At 44.8% G+C, this 24280-nt stretch overlaps 1 protein-coding gene across 3 annotated transcripts in view; it reads left to right on the top strand.

Annotated features, from left to right (window-relative positions):
* The first annotated feature begins 543 nt into the window (after positions 1-543).
* Positions 544-24280, top strand: part of LOC138261655 (actin-binding protein WASF3-like) — a 288156-nt gene continuing 264419 nt past the window's right edge. The window contains exon 1 of one of the 3 annotated variants that reach the window (XM_069210859.1): positions 544-605. The gene's annotated coding sequence lies outside the window, so the exon portion shown is untranslated. Of the gene's footprint in view, positions 606-4048; positions 4250-24280 lie in introns of those variants that run through there. The other 2 variants (XM_069210869.1, XM_069210847.1) reach the window with 2 other exon arrangements.

The raw sequence follows: 24280 nt of genomic DNA, 5'->3' as shown, positions 1-24280 counted from the left end.
CTTTATTTGCGCCAGTTAGTAAAGAACATTCCAAAAATATACAGAACATTCAACTGAAAAGGAGTAATTTTAAAACAACAGATTAAGGTAGTTAAGAGGTATCCATATGTCCGTGAGTGCTACCTGCTATAACATGATGGAATCCAGAGCAGGCCGAAAGACCAAGTACAACAATTATGCAAACGTAACAGTTAAAGGTACGGCAACGCCCAAGATGGTGCAAAAAACAAACTGCTTTAAAGTGCGGTAATGCGAATTGTTAGCGACGGAGACAAAAGTACGCAGGCTTTGCAGGGCTCTCAGTCACACAGTAGTGGGCAGAGTGTTGTCAGAGGTACTTCCTGAGGGGCAGAGCAGCCTGGAGGGGGATGGGCTGAAGGTGTGTGGCCATGAGAGGGGGAGGGCCAGGCGCTGCACATAGTGGCTCTCAGCTGTCCACACGAGGGGTGGAATTTCACTGGGATCACAGCAGCTCTGAAGTTTAGCGGGAGGGGCCACGTGTCACAGATGTCACAGCGTGCCACTGGAGCGCGTGCTATTTCCCTGCACTCTGCACATGGCGGCAGTAAACATGCGAGCGTTCTTCGAGGCCAACGAGAGAGATGGTGAGTTCACCCTGACACTCCTGATGCTTTTGGTGATCCGCCAAACCCTGCGACAGGATAGCTCAGTGAGTTGAATGGTCACCTCTGAAACATGTGGTGATCTGCAGATCAAAAGCCTGAATCCCGGCAAGGCCACCTCAGCCTTTCACCATTCCAGGGTCGAATACCACTAAGCTGTGTATAATAACACATGCTGTTTACAGGGTTTAGATATAAGCGTGGTATGCAGAACTATATAGAATTAAGTTATAATTAATCCATTTTAGAAGTTGCTAGAGTTAGCGTTGCCTCCGAATAAACTGTTCCTTCTTCCTGGAAGGTAGAGATGTGTTGTGGAAGGGGAGGGGGGGGTGGGGGGGGTGGGGGGGGGGGGTGCTACAACATACCCAAGGCTTCTCAGTCTTACTTTGTGAGGAAGTTTAGGCGAGAGCTACAACCCCTCTTATTCAGCTCACTCTTCGGCATACGCCTGCACCAAAAAGGCCCACAGATGTATACATTTAGATAGAGTTTTTTTTAATAGTGCGAACCTAGATGGGGAAAAAAAACAGTGCTGGCAAAAACAATTTCATGGTGCTCTCCCAACCGACCCACCTGTATGCATCAGGACTGACCCTACGAAATAAGCACCATCCGTCGGTAAGGTGCTACTTACTGCCTTGTGCCAAAAATGTGTTTCTTGGTGGATGTGGAGCGCTCCAGTATCAAAATTCTATTTTGCCTGTGGTGCTTGAGATCTTTGGAAAATTCCCGATGGACATGAAACGTCTGCTTTGAACTGCCTCAAGCGTGACACCCGTATTTGGCAGCCTCTCTCCCCTCCCCCCACCACCCCGTGTTTGTTTGGAAGCTACTTTAAGCAGTGAGGAATAACACAAACCATAAACAGGGTCATAAAACAGCGAGGCCTTGCCCTCTCGTACAATTGGTACCCACGTTTTAGATTGAAGAGTGTCCATACTCTTAGGACGATACTCTCTTTGACTGGGCCTCCTATTTCGTTTTACTCAATACTAATTAATTACAGGTTCGATATGTAAGATATTCGTACACATGCGTAAATTAGTTTCATTATAAACTCTATGGTGATAAACGGGCGAGATATACATGTTATTCCGTAGTCTAGGCGCCTTGACTGGTCACTAACCCGAGCACCATAAATTGACATTAACATCTGTTATTTGTTGTGGTTACAGACAGGAGTGCAGTAGGAGACGCAATATTAAGGCCCCTCCAACCAATTTGTTTACATGCTTTTTTTTGCAGAGTCTGTTATTAACTATGTATAGTGAAAAAATAACGTGGATCACCCAAAAAAAGTGTCGACTGGAGGCCGAATCAATAATTGTATCCATTGTTTTTTAAGGTTAAATAAGCCTGAAGCCAGAATGTTGCAGTTACTGAATAAAATAATAATTATTGCTGGCATGGTGAGCTCACTCAGCACCTGAGGGACAAAAAACATTAACCTGGGAACTGGTTGTGCAATTCATCTGAAGCTAACATCCATGTGCAGACCCCCCAAATAGAAAACAAACATGTTTAACATAGGCTGGTCTAATGTGCTGTGACTGTCAGCCGCTGGAGACAAGTAACAAGCATGTTACACGCACTCAGACATTCATCCTTGTAGCGCCCAGTGGGTTCTTTCTCATATTTCGAGGATTCCTTCGTACAGTGTGGTCTGGTGTTGTTTCGGAGTTGTGAGTAATAGTCAGGATATTTGATGTTTTGTTGATCATTAGATGTGTTGTGAGTTGTGTCTGGCTGTAGAACCAAGGTGCCTACTTGCTCTCTGGGTGATGTAACTTCACACTGTCCGAGAGGCTGGGTCTAGGTGAATTAACTGAAGGTATTGGTTGGTACTTCAGAGCACTGATGTCTGGCTGCTCAGGACTGTGTAAGGTGGTCTAGGAGTTCTGTTTCGATCTGTTCTGTTGCATCTTGTGCAATGATGTGTGTGAATGCTTATGTGGGCATGCTGATGTCTACATAAGTGTGATATCTGTACGTTGTTGGAAGGGTGTGAACTGTTTTGTATGATATGTTGTGTTGGAAGATTCTGTGTATATTGCTATTTACTGGTAATGTTTGGACAGAGTTCTGTGTACTGTGTTTAGTAGGCGGTTGTGCTGGCTCTGTCATGCCACGCTAAACAACATTCTTATGTTATTTTATTTTATGTTGTGCTATGCTGTATTATGTCATGTTGTGTTAGGGTCTGTTGTGCTGTGTCATGTTGTGTTATGTTTTGCCATGTTGTGTTATGTTATGTTGTGTTTTATTGTTATGTTATATTCTGCTCTCTTCTGTTATGTTCTGTTGCGCTATGTTATGCTATGCTATATTATGCTGTGTTATGTTTGCTATATCATGCTGTGTTATGTAAAGCTATGCTATGTTATGCTCTATTATTTTGTGCTGTGATATGTTATGCTATGCTACATTATGCTGTATTTCTTATGCTCTGCTATGTAATACTGTTATGCTGTGTTATTTTATGCTGTGCTGTGTTATGCTATGCTATATTATGCTGTGTTATTTTATGCTGTGCTATGTAATGCTATGTTATGCTGTTATTTTATTTTATGCTGTGCTATGTTGTGCTATGCTATATTATGCTGTGTTGTGTTATGCTATGGAATATTATGCTATGTTATGCTGTGTTATTTTATGCTGTGCTATGTCATGCCATATTATGCTGTTATTTTATGCTTTATTATGTAATGCTATATTGTATTATGCTGTGTTGTGTTATATTATGGTAAATTATGCTGTATTATGTAATGCTATGTTATGCGGTGGTATTTTATGCTGTGTTATGTTATACTATGGTATATTATGCTGTGTTATGTAATGCTATGTTATGTTATGCTGTGCTATGTTATGCTGTGCTATTTTATGGTGTTTTGTTGCGTTATTTTGTTTTATACTGTGTTATGTTATATTGCGTTATGCTGTGGTATGTTATGTTTTGTTATGCTGTATTATGTCGTGTTATGTTATGCTATGTCATGATGTGTTATGTTGTCTTATGGCATGCTATGTTGTGTTATTTTGTTATGTTATATTCTGTTCTCTTCTGTTATGTTGTGTTATGTTCTGCTATACTATACTGTGCTGTATAACTTTATGCTGCGTTATGTTATGCTGTGCTATTTTATGGTGTTGTGTTACGTGATTTGAGTGGTTCTAACGCACGTCTGAGAGCTCACGACTGAGTGATGTAACTCTTTTGGAAGAAGGGGGCCCCGTGGGCTCCACACTGGGTCCGTATGGAGAGGGGGCAGGAAGAGGCTGGCGTGGGAGAGCTCCACATTCTGCCCCCAGAGCCTGGCGAGGGTGGGCCTGTGCCTGGAGTGACCGGGACAGCTGGGGGAGCACAGGCCTCTCTGTGCGGGGGTGGGCCGCCCCCCAAGCACGCGCGCTATGCTTAGAACTGGTGTCAGAGGCCCCGCGGAGCCACAGCTCCGGCGGCAGAGGTGTTGTGATCTTGTACAGTTTGTAAGAGAGCCCTGCGTTTCTTTACCGCGGACGCCTCGGGGAGAGGCAGAGGTTATATGAACTACCCCAGGCAGAAGATGTGGGGCAGGCGCGCCAATCACCAGTGCCCGCACTTCGGAGGGAAAGTGCCTCCTTCTTGGGTAAATACTCTCTCGCTTGTCTTTGCTCGGGGATACAATTTAGTCCCGTGATCCAGTCCCGATGAAAGCATGTTTAAGCAGCTGTTGGCTTTAATTTACCGATATTTACTGATATTCCAAAGCAGCCCTAAATACAGGCCTGAGGGTTTTACTCTAACTTTCTGCTGTTATTTAGGCGCCAAACTATAAAATGCCTCTATTCATTGATATGTTATCATTTCATAAACAAAAATGTCTACCCCCTGACTGTGTAGGAGGAAGGGGTGGCCTGATTAATGTCTGTGATCTATCAACCAACATATTTACATGGCTTCAGGTCTGAAACACCCACGGCGCAGGTCCGACCCTAATCCTGGCATGTAAGGGGGGATGTCAGGGGCAGACATGTAAACTTCTCTCAGTGCGGAAACTATGGTGGGTCGATATTATGTCATGACGAACACATTTTGCTGTTGATGTCATTACCAGTTACTGCCTTGGCCTGCCCAGAAATGTATGTAAACAAGACACAGTGTGTATAGAAAAGCTTTTTAAATGATTACCTGGAAAACAGTTTGAATGAAATATGTGCAATATTTTCAAGCAGATTTTGGGCCGGAATCACAAAGGTAAACTTACACTATTGCATAAATGACTCACAAACTCCGATTTAAGGTTTGTGACTGTGGAGACTCCGCTGTCAGGGCAGAGAACTACGCGCAGAAAAAGATAGGCATGTCGCCAGCGGCGGCGTCCACATATCTCAAGGGGAGGGACAGGTGGGTGTGGCTAGGGTGAAATTAAATTTTTTTTAAACTGAGCTTTCCGATGCCGGACGCTTAGCTCCTGTTCTCGCTTGATGGTGTTTGTGTCCCAGCAGCCCTGGGTCACCAGCCCAGGCTCCTCATGCAATCCTGGGGCTGCTCTCATGCTAAACATAGCATGAGAGCAGCACCAGGATTGGTCTGAGTGGCTTGGTCTACAGCTCAGACACTGCATAGGAGTCTGTGCAGTTTCTCCAACCCGGTTGTGTAACACAGCCGGGTTGAAGAAACCTAAGTGCACATGTGTGTTTGGCCGGCATATGACGGCCGGCCAAACCCACATGCACACTTAAATGCACTCCTCTCCCCCTCCTCTATCCCCCCTTCCCATGGCCCAGCCCACCCCTCCCTGCACATGCTGCTGGCTTAGCCAGGGGGGCGACGCTTCTTTTCCATTGCGGAGGAGCGCCCCTGCATGTCGTATCTTTTTAAGTGCGTAGTTCTTCACACCAACGGCGGAGTTTCCAGAGGTTTCAAACTTACTATTAAATCAGAGTTTGTGAATTCCAAAACAAACTTAAACTTATATAAAAGTGTAAATTTACCTTTGTGAATCAGGCCCATTGCCTAAAAGTGAATCACATTTGCAGGAATCTAGACAAAAATATGTTTTGCTGGACTTCTACTTTGCGAAGCCCTTTTAAAAAAATCACCACTCACTTTCCAAAATGGGGGAAGTTCTCTTTAAAAACAGAGCATAGAAAAATCCCCCCAAAATGTGGATTTTCTTTTAGAACAAAACTTACAAGATCGGTTTTTCTGAGGGAGAATCCTAAACCACCTCACACAGTATTTTTCAGTTAATAGTGCCTGTACAAGAGGTTTTGTGAAGGTGCAAAGTTTTTAACCTTGACCAAACTTTACAGATGGAATCGCACTTTTTGACTTCTAGTTATGTCACATGCTGCGCTATAAGTGTGTCAAACTTAATTTTCCTAATAGCACAGTTTTTTTAGTTGAGGCATGCACCTGCAAGAGTTTAAGCTTCAAATTTAGAACTCATTGGAAAGGAGTTGAGATTGGTATCTGGATAATGTAAATAAGCAAATGTACCATCTGTTTCATGTCCCTTTATTAGACTGTAATTAGTGCAAGAATACTGTATACTTCAGGGTATGGACGCTACACTCCTGAGATCTATCAAGCGAAGTTCAAATACAGTAGTCATTGGAAACAGTTAGTTCTAAATTGTAAGTGGCTTGTGGTTATGATTTTGAGCGAAGCATGAAAGGCTGAGCCAAGACGATAATTCTGACCTGGAACTGGAATATTGAAAGAACACTTCTGCGCATAATGGGGCTGGTCATGGGACAATGTGATGCACTCGTGGCACAAAGCGCTCTCACTCTTCCAAACCTATAACATGCACACAAGTTCTTTGTGTGAGCACCTAAAGCTGGCATTGTTTGGGTAATTTTGTTGTCAACAACCTGAGAACCCTCTTGAGCTCCCTCTAACTGGCTTATTCTCCTAAATAATAGACTTATTGGTTGTATTCTTGGGCTATATTCCCTTTTTCCTTCCCCACTTGCTTACTCCCATATTCATATTGTGTATGTTTGCGGTTGGAACCCAGCACGCAATGTATTCCAATGTTCATTTGGCAAGTGCTTTGAGGCACTTCGGAAACGGCTGGGTTCATTCTCTCTGTACATGAAGTGCCTGGTGCCTACAATGGTTCGAGTCGCTGTTAGTGACCACGTGTGCCTTCATTATAAATCAGTGGTTCCCAACCTGTGGTCTGTGTACCCCAGGGGGTCCGCAAACCCTCCTCAGGGGGTCCGCGGCTGCTTAGAAAATTAAACAATATTAACAGATTAGGTTTCCAACTTTCAGTAATGACTTAGCGGGGGGTCCTCGGACTCCAATAATGAGTCAGTGGGGGTCCCCTGGTTCCAGTAATCATAAAGTGTGGGTCCACAGAAGTCAAAAGGTTGGGAACCACTGTTATAAATGATAAATTAATCGAGACCACGGGGAGGTGAGGAAGGTGGGGGGTTGCGACCTCCCTGCAGCGTAGGCTGAAGTGTAAAAGGAGGAGCAGTAGAATTGTGGACTTGTGGGCGTGGTGAAACTAAAGGGGGGTGGGGAAAAAGGGGTGGGAAAAAGTGAGAGGAGCCCCTCACACTTCTGGGGCCTGCACCTGGTGCACTAATGCTAGCAGGCTGACTCTGCGCCTCTTTCACCCTTCCCCACCAACCCTGGCCATTACTCTGATCTTGAAAACAGCTCTCTGTCCATTTCAGAAGAATGTGACTACCCACGTGCCGCTCCACACTGTGTAGCAAGGGTGCCCTAGGCTCTAATGATAACCAGGAAAAGGAGCCTCCCGTGCAACCTTTGTAAAGTAAGAGAGTCATAAGTTTGTTGTAGTGGCCCCCTCACACTCCTGAGCATCAGTGCCAATGCATCTGCTTCACTGATGATAGCCACCACCTCTCGTAATGTGTTGCCTCTATTTTTTGTTAAAAACATGGGCCCATTTCTTCCCTCACCCGTTCCCCAACATCTCTCCGAGTCCCGGCTAAGGTGTCTTCTCTGATTCAATTTTCCCCTTTTTTAGGTCATTGCTCTAAGACCCAAAGCAGCATTGCAAGTGTGCATTGAGCCCTACCGCACGAAAGAAACAATAGTGATACAGCCATAATTGGGATTTAGATGGCCCCTCACACCACTGAGCTCTAGAGCCACTGCACCTTCATTACCGATGATACCTGCATCGCGGTCTCCTCTGCCCACTCCACTGGGGCTTCACTCTTAGGCCTGAGGCTCAAAGAAGGTTGTCTGCCCCTTTGTTTAAAAACCAGAAAAAAGATAAAAGTCCCAGATTTGGCCCTTTTGCTTGGGCTCTGTTCCATATACAGTAAGGGTGACCTGGGCCCTAATAATAGCGAGCCCAATGGGCCCAATTCCCTTTTTTTGCAGTAAACCTGCCATAAGTGGGGTGCAGTGGCCCCTAACCCTCCTGGTCCCAGTGCCAATGCTCGTGCAATATAGGTAATACTGGTCCTTTAAAAAGATAACAAGCCCAAAAATCTCACTAGTTCCTGAGGTTATCTCTTTAAGGAAGCTGTTTCTGTCCATTTGTAAATTAAAAAAATAGCTCCCACATACTGTGGCCCCTCTTCTGGGCCTTCTCCTTGACAGTATCCATGGATCTCGCTCCTTTCCAGTTTCTCCTGAGCCATTACTTTGAGGTCCAGGGGTCCGAGGCATCAGGGCTCTGCATTTGAATGCAACCTGCCTGCATCCTCACTGCCACCCCCTTAACTCACCTGAAAGGACATCTGCCTGTAAACAGAAGCGAAAGGGACAAACATGCCCGTGCTTTTTTTTAAATTTAAGAAATCAGGTCCAATGCTTTTTGTTAAAAAAAAGACTGCACATGGTCGGTTAATGCAGGACTTGAGGTGTCTCTGGCTGAAAATGAAGAGGGTGTTGTGTCTCCTGTGCTGAGAAGCTGAGAGTGGACGGAGAGCTAAAGAAACAGGCCTTCTCACCACATCAGGTGTCGTGAGCTACTAGTAGCTCTTGAGCTACCCATAAGTAACTCCTCTGTGTACAGCACAGCCTACAAAAACGAAAAAAGTGTATATTCACAACAAAAGTGTAAACTTGTCTGATGTGGTCAGTATTAAAATTCTTATAATATTTGAATCTTTGGATGATTTTCAAGAACATAAGTAAGTTTTACTACAGAAAAGGTTGGAGAGCCCTGCACCAGAGTGTTTGCTACCTGAATGAAATGTAAATATGTACAATTGGTTAATCACCAAATGGAAAGGCTTCTTAGAAGCCTGTATGGACTTTAATTGATGAAATCACTTGAAGCTTCATGGTGACAAAGATGTATTCTTTTTTAGAGGTAATGCAAGGGTGTTACCAACTGAGTTATGCAATACATCTTTTTAATGCACACTTATAAAAATGTTTTCAATATGTACAGTCTGAGTACATATTGCTAAAATATACACTTTGAAAACAACTGTTTATGTTAAACACTACATCATTTTGCATAACTTATCTTATGCTGTGTCTAATACAATTTTAAAATAATGACTTACATATTCACAATGCTTTCTGTCACAAGTCTTGACTTTGTAGCACTAAAAATACACATCACTATTCCTCCCCACACCAACCAGGATTCAATTCTCTAGCTCTCTGGTCACACATGACATGTGCAATGATTAACCAACAGAATTTTCATAACATAAAAGGGTGGGTATGCCACTGATTAGTTTCACTCGCATTTCTTATTCATTTAAGGTAGGTGTGCTATTTTATACGCAGTAGCCTGAAAGTGAAACAACACAATAGTTACAGAATATTTAGTCCTTTTAGCCATGTCTTTGATACTCCCAGTATCCTCACTAACTCTCCTCCCCTACGGCATTCCGGGCCAAAGTTCCTGTGCTTTTCTATGTACTTCAAGCTCTGTAAATGAAGACAGCCTGGAAATTGCAAAAACAGTCTGGAAACGCAAAAAAGAAAAAACAAGCATTTGCAGTGCAGTGGGTCTTGCATTTGCTCGAGTTAGAGCTATTGGCATTGTTAATTCTTAACTGGACGCTTCTTGCCGCATAAATTGAAAATTAAAAGTAAAACAGTTGACATAAGCAAGCCGATTCAAAGAGCCACAGCCGCCATGAGTGCGAAGGAGACACACAAAAGGAAAAAGAAGTTTGCTCGCAGTCAAACATATCAGTAAACGTGCAATTATCCATGTAACAGGGTAAGTGTCCAAGGCGGTAACAAAACTGCCCCAAGGAGGGACAAACATAAAGCATTTACCAATGTTAACAAAGGATTTTTTAAAGGCACGCCCAGGAACGGGTGAAAGTGATGGCCCTGTGGTGGGCGTGGTTAAAAGCCCACAAGACTTACAACAGGTCAAAGCGCTTGTGCGCTCGACCTAAAAACAAGGTTGCTCTTCTAGGATATCTTCATTTAGGGGTACTTGGAGAGGCATTTGCACCCCCTTAGAAATACAGCCATGGATCCAGAGGGGTCATGCCCCACAGTTTGAAGGACTTTGTCCTAGAGGCAAACTATGCCAATTAAGTGGTTTAATAAGTTCCTTCTTCAGCATCTATATAGCATTACTCCCTTCAGCACCCACTCCCCAGCAAAAACAAATATCCCCTTCATAGAAGCAGAGCTCTCCATCCTCCCCCACACCCCCTACCACCAGAGGCTGTGCAGTGGGAATATTATCACTGCCCCTTCTTCCTTCCATTCAGTTCATTTCCCTTAACCACCTGTACTATCCCTCTTGATGCCACCAGTGGTACCATCCATTCACCTCTGAAGGATAAAAGCCTAAGCCAGCCCCACTAGGAGTCAAACTGGTGAGTTTCGGTGACACATTCTGTACAGAGCTCGCTTAACGATGGACATAATGCACAAGCAATAGAATACATGCGCAGATATGTGTGTACATTCTACATTGCCTGCGTGATATTAGCTGGGAATGGTGGGTCTTGCAGCAATTAGTCTCTCACAGTTTTTGGACAACCATCCGAATTACACATTGTGGGACCGAACAGCGGCCGCAAAATGTGACTGATAAAATATAACAAATAGCATGCATAGAAAAGGAATGATATTCTAATATTGTTCTCTTTGTGGTCACCATGCAATGGGAAACATGTCTGAACAGCCTTTGAAAGAGTGCATCTTCATTACTTTGCAACTGAACAATTAAAATACTTTGTTTTAGTATTGAGCCTGTGCCTTACTGTGCTTAGAAATAAGTACCTGCGATTTATCAGCTCTCCCAATCTTTGGAACACCACTTCTATGCAAAGACAGATGCATTGGGCAGTGTTGAGGGGTCATGAAGATATTATGCAGCCAGGTGCAAACTCACCCAGGCTTTCCTTGCCACCAAACATCAGTGACAAAACTTTGCTACTCAACGAATTTCTAATGCAAGGAAGAGTTCCTCCATAAAATAAAAGTGCAGGAATGTTGTTCCTAATAGGTCCTACCCGCTTCAAACTCTGCCCTGCAGTTGGTAGCGCGATAGATCAGGGTGCTGTACTTGCCCTGGTGTGTGGGGGCAGACTGTGCCCACTCTCTCATCCAGCTCTCAACCGATGATGGACCCAAGGTGCTTAAATGCTCTGTTCTCTCGGCCTTTGGAATCAGCTATCAGTCCCCTGAGATTGAGCAACCTCAGTCCATTGCCGGTCGGTTTTTGCCCTGTAAGTTCTTTAAAAAGTGGTGTAACGCAACCTCCTGTTTTTATTTTGTTTTTTTGGGGAGCGAGGCCCCCAAATGGAATCTCAGACCCTGTAAGCCTCTGTCGAAATTGTTTTGAGTGGTAACCACGAGTGCCTGCTGTTTAAAATAAGTACCACTGCTAGACACCTGGGGTAAGAGGCCCTGGGCTGGCTTCTCCTGAACAAATATGCTTACTTGTGCAGGATGAGTCCGGAATTGTGTAGGGGTGTGCAAAACCTGCATAATTTGCTACAGTGTAAATTACGCAAAATTACGAAAAATGCATTTCACACTCCAAAAATTATTTGAATGTCCATTCCGGTAAAAATTCAACTCAGACTGATAATTTCGAGTTAATTTCTGGTCGCTCTGGTTAAAAAACACTCAGAGCTCGCATTTGCATTTGTAGTTTCATACTCAAAAATCACCCAAACTGACAGCTCGGGTAAAAAAATCGACCTGAAATGTTTGTTGATCATTCACATTAAAGGAGCAGCTGCTCGTGTTCAAAACCCTGCTGCTTGTGTGAGGATTTGTAGCTTTGTGCTAAAAAAATTAGCCGAATGGTCCACTCACTTAACAAACCTACCTGAAACGCCGCTCGCGTTCAAACATTACCCGAACCATACATCTTGTGTTAAAATTTCTCCCTAAAATTACAAGATGTGGCATACGGTCGCAATCATTGGTAATTTTCTGTACACCTTATTATGCTAATTTACCAAAATTACGCCAATTACACCGCTACACCGGTGTATTTAAAATTTCTCCAAGGCCTACAATAATACTGCCTGACTCTGCTAAGTATCTGCCGACTTGTAGTAATGTTGCAGATGGGATTCAGAATAAATAGGTTATGGCCTGTGTAAGCCTTATCATTTTATTTGGCATCCTGAGCCAACCCTAATGGGATTCTTAAAAATAAGCACAGTTGGAGGGAATTATCCTTCTGATAGATGAATGGGTTGATGAAGAAATCTGCATATGATGCCCAGTTAACACTCACTGACAGGGGTGGGCATGCTCTTTTCTCAGGCCGAAAGCTCAAACAGACCAAACTAAGTCACAAGTCACCAGGAGTCCCCTTTGGAGTATTGCAGGGAAGGAGACAGTGTGCACTGTCAGTGAGGGGTGAGCAAAGCATGGAGTAAGGTTTTGCAGACCACAACCTACCATCTTGATCGATCCAAGGATGCTGTGCAGAAGGGCGATCCAGTCTGCGGGCTGATCCAAGGATACCTGGGTTTGAGGAGTGATGCGGCTTCTTCTGGATTTGACAGACACACTCACCTTCTAGAAACTTCCAATTCACCTTTTAAACCTCTGCACAGAGGTGGAGACTTTGCGAAAAGAGTTAACAAAAGAATAAAGGTGGTCGACTGACCGTGTGGATGAACCTCTGTCTGGAGAGGAGGGACATGGTCTACTTGTATCCTTGGACGCTAGTGAACTGTGTCTCCAGGGCCAGTGGCACTAGCCTCCCCTCTCCCTGTGAGGGATGGTGGAAGGGGGACCTTGGACAGGAGGGATCCCTGGAACACCTGTGGACTGGTCATCTGTTGAGTAGTCCTGAAGAAGGTCCCACTAACCTCTTCTTGTACTCACAGGCTACAAGTGTCCAGGAGGCTGTGGAGCATGACGAGTACACGCCGAGATTTTAACATGTCTTAATGGCCATGAGATGCTTCCGCCGAGAGACCATGGGTCAGGAGGGTACCAGGAGTTGGAGGCTGGTAGCAGGGTCCTCTCACTCGTCCTCAAAGAAAAGTAGTCTTCAAATAAAGCTCTTGAAACAAACATCACAAGAGAAACATGCCAAAAATGTAGACTAAAGGAGGACCTAACATTACACTTCTTTTGGGTGCAGTGCACTACCAGGAACAAGAAGCTGACATCTTTGTTTAAAAAAGACCCATCTGGGCCAGCAATGTAAACATTTGTTGTTGCAGCTCAGGTGCAGCACTGGAATTAGTTGCCATGGTGCCCTGGAGTTTGGGGTCACCTTTGCATGTTATTAGATTAGAGTATGTTGTTAGAACCCCCAGGAACAGGTGTCATGTTGGGTGTCACTGGGGACCAGCCAGCTCCGGATGCCTCTCACACTTTCTAACATCCTTTCTCCCAGTAGAGTTAGGGAAACTCACCGAGAGTGTTTCAGTGAGCTCAGGGGAATCCAAAGGCCTGATCTCCTTAGCCTTGCGATAAGAGGGGCTCCACTTGGGCAGAGACATGCATTGCACCCTTTTCCCCCATTGCTTACAAGAAAAAAGCAACAGGACTTGAGGCTCACATTCCCACCACCAAGGGAGTGAGTGCTGGATGGATGAGGAGCTTACCTGGACTTTGCAGCTCAAGAGGTGGCATGCAGTCCACCTGGCCATTGGCACTGGTGCCCCAAAAGTGGTGCACAGCATCCGCTTACCACCAGCTGGACGGGCACCTAAACAGAGGAAAGATGCTATCTTAACCGCATGGGCTTAGGGTCCCAGAAATATTTACTGGCTGCAATGCCAGGAGGGTCCTTTGAAAATTAGAATATTCCCTAGCAGTGACCCAACAGGGCATAAGGATTGCAAAGAAGGCAAAGTTGTGCTGGGGACTACCCAAAGGCAGTGGTGGGTCCCTGCAAGGCCCAGAGGACGCACCAGCCATTTTTAAAATACCATCTCAAGCCTCCTGGGTCACTAAAACAGTGCTCCAAGAACAGTTTACATCATTCGCAAGAATCTCTGGAATTATGGCTTTTGCTCAGAGGCTGTGGGTTGCATAAACTATTCTTAGGTTCTCTGCAGTTACTAGGCAACCTTGTTCAAAGATGGAAAAAGACTCTGTCATGAAATTTTCACTGTTATAATGGTCTACTGTGCAGATGTTCAAAGCCAGTGAATATTCCCGATATAATTAAACGTGAAAATCAGCACATATTTCTGATGTCACTTGAAAATGTTTTATAATGTTGAATTGTTTCGTTGCCGTTGAGCGCTCATGTTATACTATTGAGTTATATGGCACACCCACACACTGCCAGTAGGCCGGCCTTTGTACCAACACACTACCCTTGGTTGTGTGTTAGGCACGTGGGCGGGTATTGTGTTTAGGGGTTAGGGCCTTCCGCTGTGCAGAATGATTGACGTACCACCTGTAAAGGGCTTCAGTGTACATTTAGGGGTTCCCGACTTGTGTGTCTTGCCTTTGTCATGTGCCCCTAGAGGATGTGAGGCACTTTAGAGGGTGTCCCCATCAGTGGCGTAGCGTGGGGGGTGCACGGGGGGCCGGCCGCACCGGGCGCAACATCTTGGAAGAGACTAAATCCACGGGTTAGGGGGCGCAAATTACTTGCCTTGCCCCGGGTTAGGGGGTGCAAATTACTTGCCTTGCCCCGGGTGCTGACAACCCACGCTACGCCACTGGTCCCCATAAACACATTTCCACCTGCCAGTCTGTACATATTTGTTAATTTGAATGTAGTATCTAGGTTTGTGTTTAATTTAGAATTTTTTCTTTTTAAAAGTAAAAGCATTGACTGGACAGCGACTTATGAAATGTTTTTCTTGCGTTGCTGACTTTTGAGTCTTCTACAACCTACAGCGGTAGTTCCCAAAGTCTTGACTTCTGTGGACCCCCACTTTATCAGTACTGGAACCCAGGGACCCCCACTGAATCACAGTCCGAATCCGGGGACTACCCCTGAGTCATTACTGAAAGCTGGAGACATAGGGGTTCATTCTGACCCCCGCGGGCGGCGGTCGCCGCCCGCCTGGAGGGAGCCGCCATATGGCTTTCGACCGCGGAGGCCATTCTTGCAGCCCAGCGGGAAACCCCTCCCCACGAGGAAGCCGGCTCCGAATGGAGCCGGCGGAGTGGGTATGTGCGACGGGTGCAGTGGCACCCGTCGCGTATTTCAGTGTCTGCAAAGCAGACACTGAAATACAAAGTGGGGCCCCCAGGGGCCCCACGACACCCCTCACCGCCATCCTGTTCCTGGCGGCCGGAGCCGCCAGGAACAGGATGGCGGTGAGGGGGTCGGAATCGCCCATGGCGGCGCAGCAAGCTGCACCGCCACGGGGGATTCCCAGGGCAGCGGAAAACCGGCGGGAGACCGCCGGTTTTCCTCTTCTGACCGTGGCCAAACCGCCGCGGTCAGAATGCCCTGCGGGGCACCGCCAGCCTGTTGGCGGTGCTCCCGCATCCCCGCCGGGGTCGGAATGACCCCCATAATCTGCTAATATTATTTAATTTACTAAGCAGTCGCAGACCCCCTGAGGAGGCTTCACAGACCACAGGTTGGGAATCACTGACCTACAGCACCTCTCTAGAGTAATCTTCACACTGCTCTGCCTCGCTACCCTGAGAGTCAGTGGCAGTACTCAATTTGTAAAAAAGCATCAGTGTCAGGGCCCCTGTCAGGAGACAACTGCAGCTGCCACTACCCACTGCCTCTGTCAGCGCTACTAATGACGACTCAGACTTTTTATGCATTAAAAATGACTAATACCAGCCACCAAAAGCTATTATTATAGTTTTGAGCAGCAGGTATTAGTTATTTTTAATATATATATATATATATAGAATTATTAAACAACCTTTTGTTGTGTTCCTCACAAAATTGGACAAGCAGCACTTCCATGTGGCAGGCTGTCACAAGTCCTGGCGTTGACAATTAAGTTCTGGTGCTGAGCACCGGAAACCACCAGCTCAAATTAAGTACTGGTCAGTGCTGAAAAGAGTACTTGGTTCCTAGTTTGGGGGACTGCTGCACAGGGCCTCCAGGACACCACAAGCAGGAGGTGGATGATGCTTTGCCAAAGTGCTCTTACAATCAGGAAAGGTAGCTCTAAGGCTGCAGGATGCAATTTCACCTCTCATCCTTGGACCAGCTCTTGGTGGCAATGCTTAGAGCCAGGTAGGCTGTGCAGAGAGCAAGAAGGAGTGGACACTGGTAAAATGGAAGGTTCTGATGTCTCTACTCCTTCACTGGGGGTTACTTGGATCCCTCTTGAACAGCTGTTTCATCTTGAAGACTGGCATTGCTAAGAAAAGGCAGACAGGAACCAGCTCTCCCTACACTGCACTCAAAGCATACCTGCCCGAGGCTTACTCCAGGACAGCCATTGAATGAGTAAATCTGCTCCAGCTGAACAGAGGCAAAGCCTTGCTTACCAGAAGCCAAGACTTCCACTGCACTCTCCTGAAAGTCATCCTTCTGTAGCTGCATGATTTACCAAGCACTGGCAAAGCCAATAGTTCTTGCTTTTATAATGTGAGTGCCAAGCTATTAGTTGTGCAAATGCTTGTCTGTAAATCATTGTTTAAAAAAGCAAAAGAAGAAACATGTCAAAATACTGGAGTAAAGTGAACACGTACCTTAAAGTATCTCAGACTAGCACATTGTACTCAATATTTTGAATCTTAATAAAATGCATGACTTAGATTGCAAATACTTTTCACTGTGGAAATTCTGAAACATAATTTAAATAGAATGGGGAAGTGTTAGATTCTGAATGAGAATACTTCCCGTAGCCTAATTTACATCCACAAGACTTATAAATTAAACCAGTGGCAGGTTGGTGAGTGCAGCGGCTGGGCCTTTCTCTGGTGTCATACAAACCTCTGCGTGCCAAGGGCTGTGTTTCTATGTGAAATGAGGAATGCAGGAGATAAACAAACGCAACCCTAAAAAACTACTCTTTAGCCATACCTTGACTAAAACATACCTGTTTCTGTACTTTTCAAAGCAAGTTTGGAAGAATGGAGAGGAACACTGAGAGCACACACGTAGATATTTGAGGGGCGTAGCAGAACAGGGGGGAGAAAGCCAGAAACCAAACACTCACACCGAGTGCTGAATGAAAAATCAAACACAGTACCCGGAATATGACCCCAGAAAGGATACCTATTATCTAGTCCAGTGATTCCCAACCTTTTGACTTCTTTGGACCCCCACTTTATCCGTACTGGAACCTTGGGACTGAATCATTATTGGAATCCGGGGACCCTCTAATGGGTCATTACTGAAAGCTGGGGACCTAATCTGTTAATATTATTAAATTTTCTAAGCAGTCATGGACCCCCTGAGGAGGCCTCGCGGACCCCCAGGGGTTCCCGGACCACAGGTTGGGAACCACTGATCTAGTCAAAAGGATGGTAAAGAAGCTTTGCTTCAGGGGTGGGACAAACACAAAAAGTAGAAGGAAAGCCATCAAATGAGAACCAAGCAAATATGAGTGACATGAAAGCCAACCAGTGGTAAGCAACTGACTGGCACAAAGGCCACTATACATTTTTGATATGGTCCACAAGAGGCCTTTCAACTACAGCCAAACGAGCGCGCTCACTTTCCCACTTCCAAGGAGCTGAAAACTCTTCAAAAATGTTGTCTGTAAGTAATTAGAGATAGTGCAAACCCCCTTGATGCTTAATGAAGAATACCCTCCCCCCCACAAACTATAAAGTGCTCCTTTACTTTATAGTTCAGGTTGCATACTACAAGAAAGGATACATACATACGTCAATGTATACATTCCTGTGCGCTGTAATGTATATATTTTCTAATCTGGTTTGATCCACTAATGTTAACCATAATGCTCCCTTTCTGCCATCTTCACGTTAAGGCCATATATTTAATTAAGCATCCCCTTTTAAAGCGTATTTGAGAGGACATCACGTAAGGTAAAGGAAATATTCTCTATCCTGATAACCCCGGGCGGCATCATTAATTTTGAATAATGCAAAAGATGTTCATTAGCTCTGTCATCACTGTTACCCATAAGCTGCATTTTCTGCCTTGCTTCAACACCAGAGTAACCTTTTCTGAGATTTGGGTCTCTTGATATTTAGAGCATCATGCCCTTCCTATAATCCCAGTAATGGAGAGAGTGGATGTGCTAAATGAGGCATTGCTGTCCTCGTCGCTATGCGAATAGAGTGCTCCCATGAAGAACAGCCTCTGTTTCTGTCCCTGAAGGTCTTTACCTGGGCTCCAGGCTCAAACATGTGCCTGCTCGGCCTGCTCTCTTAGTCCACCTAAAGAACAATGGACAGAATATCATCAAAGTCCTTATTATGTGTTGTGAACTATTTTCTATTGCTTTATTGGGCATTTGCAAGACTAATCTTTGAATGTTGGTTTGATTTGGGATATTTTTTTATTGTAAACTCAGTCTTGGAAGGCAGTAGAGCAGCCTACATTGGGCACATGACTACTGAGGCTACTTCATGTGGATAGCAGGTTATAGTGTGCAGCATCTCTGAGATTGATGGCCTAATGGAAGAGAATTTCATACACTTGCTTTCATCAAAACCCTCTCTGGGGATGCTGTCTCATCCCTACTCACCATTGCCAGTACCACTGTCACTCAAAACTATTCCGAGATGCTCCCATGGCAGGTCAGATCTGCCAAATCCTAGATCCTGATGACTTTGCCAAATACCCATCTGTCATGCACTTATCGTTCATCGATAAGATCATTGAAAATGCACTCCACATTCAACTCCATTATCGCATTAATGTTAACCACCTTCTGCACGACTACAGGGCTAGCTTCAGATCATGCTACAGCAGGGATACTGCTACCTTACACATTGTAGAACACGCCCTCCTGACCACAGATGTAGGTGATCATTCCTCATGATATTGTCGGACCACTCCGAAGCCTTCGACACCGTTGACCATCCCTCCCTCATACGCAACCTGGAACCTCGAGTGGGATTAATTGCTTCAATGATTCTCCTCCTACCTTTCCAACTAGCACTAGTTTCTTCACATGAGCACCTCCAGGTCCTGAAGGATCCCAATCATTTATGGAGTCCTCCAGGTTTCCATACTGTCCCCTGGCATCTTCACCCTCTATACAGAGCTGCATGGTGCCCTGTTCACAAATAACAGCATCAAGATTCACCAATAAGCTGATGATACACAACCCTACTTGAAAGTTTACACTAATTCCGACATCTAGCACCTCAAACGGTGTCTGCACATCATCCACACCTGGATTCCATTGCCTACCTGAAGATCAAACCAACCAAGTCAGAACTTGTGTTATTTGCCTGGAAAAACAAATAAGAAACAGTACAAACCTGATTCAATGACATGGACGGAGGTGACTTTGAGATCAAAATTTTAACCAATGCCAAGTCACTTGGATTCGCCCGGACGCCAGCCTCACGCTCCAGGAACCCATTGCCAGAAATACTAAAACAGCCTGGTCCAGCTTTTTCTTCTAAAATAAGTGAAACCGTTTCTTCCTGAAAGTGACTTGTGGGCTGCTTTTCAAGTTCTTATACTCTCACATTTATATTGTAGTAATTCCTTGCTCCATGGCCTTCCAAACTCCACACTGGCATCCTTAAGGGCCTCATACATGCCACTGTGTCTCATTACGCATTTGAGAAATATGAGCAATTCCCTCTGATCCTGATTGAACTCAGCTGGCTCCCCTTGCTGGCCTGCACCATATTTAAAACCAGATGCATCACTTGCAAGGCCATCACGACCAACACCCATGCTTATCTTGCAGACAAGTTCACCATTTCTGATAGTTCTCGGCACACCCACAGCCAGGGCACTATCAGACTGCTCATTAAGAAGTGTAAAAAATTTAAAGAGAACAAGGCAGAAGTCCTTTTCCATCTATGCACCCAGGATCTGGAACAACTTCTCCATAGACATTAGGACCTTCTCATTGCTGTTTCCCTTTTAGGAAAGAACTGATGACTCATTCCTTTAAACAACACTGCAACACAATGCATTACCAGAACACAAATCAGCTACCCCACCTATCACTCATTCGTTTTATGCAGTACAGTGATCCGCTGCCTTTTTACTACATTTGGTCCATACCACATGCTTACATGTGTACATACGTAGATGCTAATGTAGTCTAAAGTAGCAGCCCTACGGTGCCACCTAACAGTTGTGTCAAATTACAACCAAGGGCCCACAAAATGGCTTTTTATTAGTTTGTGGGGAGCACTCATCAGGTGAAATGCTATTTTACTTGGAGTTCTGAAATTCCCTGCACCATTTCTTATTACCTAGTGCTCTGTCTTGTGAGGTAATGTACTTATCAAACGTAGTAGGGCAGGGAAGCATTGCGCAACTGCTATGAGATGTGATCTAACCAAAGCATTCTGAACATAAAGGGTGGAAAGCTTCCATTGTTGAGGCAGACACTATATGAAAAGATTTGTTTAACTTTTTAGTTTATTTGTGTTTTCCTTGAGTCTGAACCAGAGCCCCAAGAGAATCTCTTACCCGAGCAATTAGAAAGCAACGGTTTATGTATAATGACATATATCGCACAGTACTATTCTAAAATGTGAAACTTCCCTCAGGGCCCAACCTGCTTTGTATACATTGAACACTCTGATTCCACAGCATGGGCCATGTGGTTAGCAATGGTTCTTTGGAGAAAATTGGGAGGTGCTTGGCGAGGTCTGTCAGGGGCTCGGTTGCAGGTTAAAGATGCTGTAAACTGTGCCGATTGTTTTGCTGAAGAATTGAGAAGGGTTGTTGCAGAGGTCCTGCTAGAGGGTGATAGAGTTGAAGGCAGCTGCTATTGAAGTGAAATCCTTCATAAAGGTGAAGATTTCTTTGATTCTGTTGTTGCTGGTTTGGATCATTTGGTTGTTGCATCTCAGGGCCAATTTGAACGTGTTCCTGTCTGCATTGTAGTGGCTCATTCTCTGTAGTTGCTTGCAGTGGCGTTTCATTAGTCTGAGTGATGGTGCCACTCACAGTGAACAGAACCAGGGATGGAGGTGGGTTGACCAACAGCCCCATGCTGGAGGCTGTGGTGGGTGCAAGAAAAAAGTGAATGGCACTTGAACAGACCAGCGAATGAAGATAACTGACAAAAGTCCCTCTATGCATGTAACTATTTAAATATATACATGCATGAATCTTAATTAAGCCACATTAGTGTAAAAAAACAATGACGTATTATGGCGCAAGGAAGCGCTAGAGCCTTGTAAATCTGGCCCTAGGTTTTTAATATGATGCTTTCTGTTAGAGGAAGCCAGGGTTATCTCCTCACTTTGGAAGCCACAGCTTGAGAGAAATAGTTCCACATCTCTTTTCGCTCTCTCGGCTGCACGTCTTTCTCATGGGTGGTTGGAATGCCAGTACAAAACAACAACACAACTATGTTTGTATGTACTTGCAGTGATGTGAATAGTGCAGCTACTTCTCTGAAGTATAAATGCTTATCTTCCATTCAAGGTCTTCGAGAAATGGTGGCGGAGAGGCTGTCAGAGGGTGTCTATGTTTGAGGGTCTTTCCACATATTCTGAAATTTGTTAAGGTTTTTTTTGTTGCTCTGATAAAATAAGGCTGGGTGGTAATTACTGCTTCCTACAGAGGCACACCACTGGGCCGAACAATTAAACCATGGGGGTTATTACAACTTTGGAGGAGGTGTTAATCCATCCCAAAAGTGACGGTAAAGTGACGGATATACCACCAGCCGTATTACAAGTCCATTATATCCTATGGAACTCGTAATACGGCTGGTGGTATATCCGTCACTTTACCGTCACTTTTGGGACGAATTACCACCTCCTCCAAAGTTGTAATAACCCCCCATATATTAGTTCATCTCAGCCATGTGCATGTTTTGTCTCCTTTATGGGATGTACACCCTGCAGTGCGCTTGAACCCTTCCTCGACTCATTTATGACACATCTCTTTGCATTGAGGTTTCTAGTTATATTGTCTGTTTCTCTTTTTTCCGCCTGAAGCCATATTGGAGGCGTGTCAGGTGCGAGTGCCACTTACTTTCACACTCTGACATTGCAGTTTGTCCTTTCTCAAGCTGTTATTGCAGATGAAGGCTCGTGAGCGAACATCCCCCCCTTGACTGTGAGTTGCTGATGAAAGTGATTTTAGGGTTCCCTCTCAAGCACTTGCACATGTCTTAAAGATTTTGTTTTGCTTCTTCTTTGAGGAAAAAATGTGCTCAGCAGATGTTTTAATAAATGAGTCATCGATTTCCAAGAGCCTTCTAGAGCAGGGTGAGAGGTGGGTCTTAGAAAGATAATTACTTATCATGCTTCCAGGTTTCAAAGGCCCTTTTTGCTATGAACAAAATGAAACCAATTAAGTTCTTCAAACCCTGACTAATAAGTAGCATTCTGAGACTTCTCAACATAGGAACAAGTAAGATTATAAGCTTTCTCCAATTGAGTACAACACTTTTCTTCCAAAATAAATTCTCAAGCTTTGACTTGTTCTCACAAAACTAAACCTGCACAAATTTCGGACGATAATATTTTGCTTTGCCAGATGTTATGATAACTGACCATTAACTGGTCTGCATTTTTAATGGCGAAGATGCTTTAGAAAAAATGGCCAAATGTTAGCTGTCTGCAATGCACGTATGAACAAAACTAGTCGGTATCCCCCTCCATTTGTCTGTCCTGAGAGCCTACGGCAAACGCGATGCACCAATCCAAGCGGAGGCTATGGGCCACATGTACAAAAGGTTTTAGTTGTCGCAAACTGAGGATCAGGCCATTTGCGGCTGTTAAATAGCCTTTTGACATGTACTAACCCTATTTTGCAATTCGGTATCTTATTACCGAATCGCAAAATAGGTTTGCAAGACGGTATTATGAAGGGGCGTGTTAGGGGCATCCCTTCCTAATAGCGCGTTGAAATTAGATTGCAAAATATCCACAGTTTACCACCAGCTTCAAGTTGGTAGTAACCCATTCACAAAGGGGTCCCTAAGGTTCCCTTTGTGAATGTGGGCGCAAACATTCTTTTTAAGGGCAGGAAGTGGTCCTGTGGACCACTGCCTACTCTTAACAAATGAAAAGAAAAATTTTCATTTTTGTTTTTGAAATGCATCCCATTTATCTTTATGGAAAACGGGCTGCATTTTTTTTAAAAAATGCCTTTTTTAATAAGCAATCACAGACTTGGTAGTCTGCTGATCCCAACAGGCCACCATCCCTATGATTTTGGCCATTCACAGTGGGTCACAAATTGAGACCTCCCTCATGAATAACGATAAGGCAAGTCCATTCGCAACCCAAGGGGAATCACTATATGTGTCTGAGACACATTGGTACATTACAGTTTGCATTTTCCTAATTGCAAAAAGTTGAATTTACGAAGTAGCAATATCTGGTGATCTGACATGTGGCCCACAGTGATGACCCCCCTCACAGAGAATCTATCATCCATATGCCTGTTGTCAGAGTCACAGCCTTAGCTGGTACACTGACAACCAACTTGTGAAGTATGTATTGTGGGTCAAATCTTTTCTGGCTTGTAGTGGTCTGTTAGAACTTCTTAAAAGTGGACACTTGCCCAACTTGTCATGCCAATAAAGTAGCATGTGCACACTCAGACAGTGCATCCCGTACAAAATGCAGACTCCATCTGCCCACACACAAAATGCAGAAGGAGAAGAAATGTGTATGCCTATATACCGATGCCTGACACAGACAGACAACCACTGAGGCCACTTCTGAAGGAAGGATTACACCAATCTTCTCTTCGGGTAACGCTGCTTCTTTTGAGGAGGCTAGAACCCCTCAAGCCCCATAAAGAAAGGTTCTTTAGCCTCAAAATGGCCCAGCAAGCACCTCTGATGTCTTCCTCCTGTCGTGCAGGAAACAAAACAGGAGGAGCCAGGAGTCATGGCCTGCTTAATGAGACCCAAGCTGGGTGGGTGGGTAACATCACCTCGCTCGTAATGACTGGGACGAGGACAAGGGACGTAGGGGTAATTCAAAACTACTCAGCCTTGGTACTGTGAGCCCTGACATTTTATAGTGCCGGTGGGCTTCTGAGCAGAGCTTGGGCACCAGCACTCATTATTTTACAAGTTAAGCACTGCTCGCCTGTCCAGCATTCTAGTTTAACCCTGTAGCGGATGGAGTGGTGTGACTAGACAAGTGCAATATTAACATGTAGGCCCAGTTCTAGGAGGGCGGGGCAGGTGGACCAAGCCCTCCCAAGGTATCCTCGTGGCCCATCCAGAGCCCATTTACC

The sequence above is a fragment of the Pleurodeles waltl genome, chromosome 2_1, assembly GCF_031143425.1.
Source record: "Pleurodeles waltl isolate 20211129_DDA chromosome 2_1, aPleWal1.hap1.20221129, whole genome shotgun sequence".
Taxonomy (NCBI): Eukaryota; Metazoa; Chordata; class Amphibia; order Caudata; family Salamandridae; genus Pleurodeles; species Pleurodeles waltl.
The sequence above is the reverse complement of the archived record's forward strand: the minus strand, read 5'-3'. Positions and strand labels throughout refer to the sequence as shown.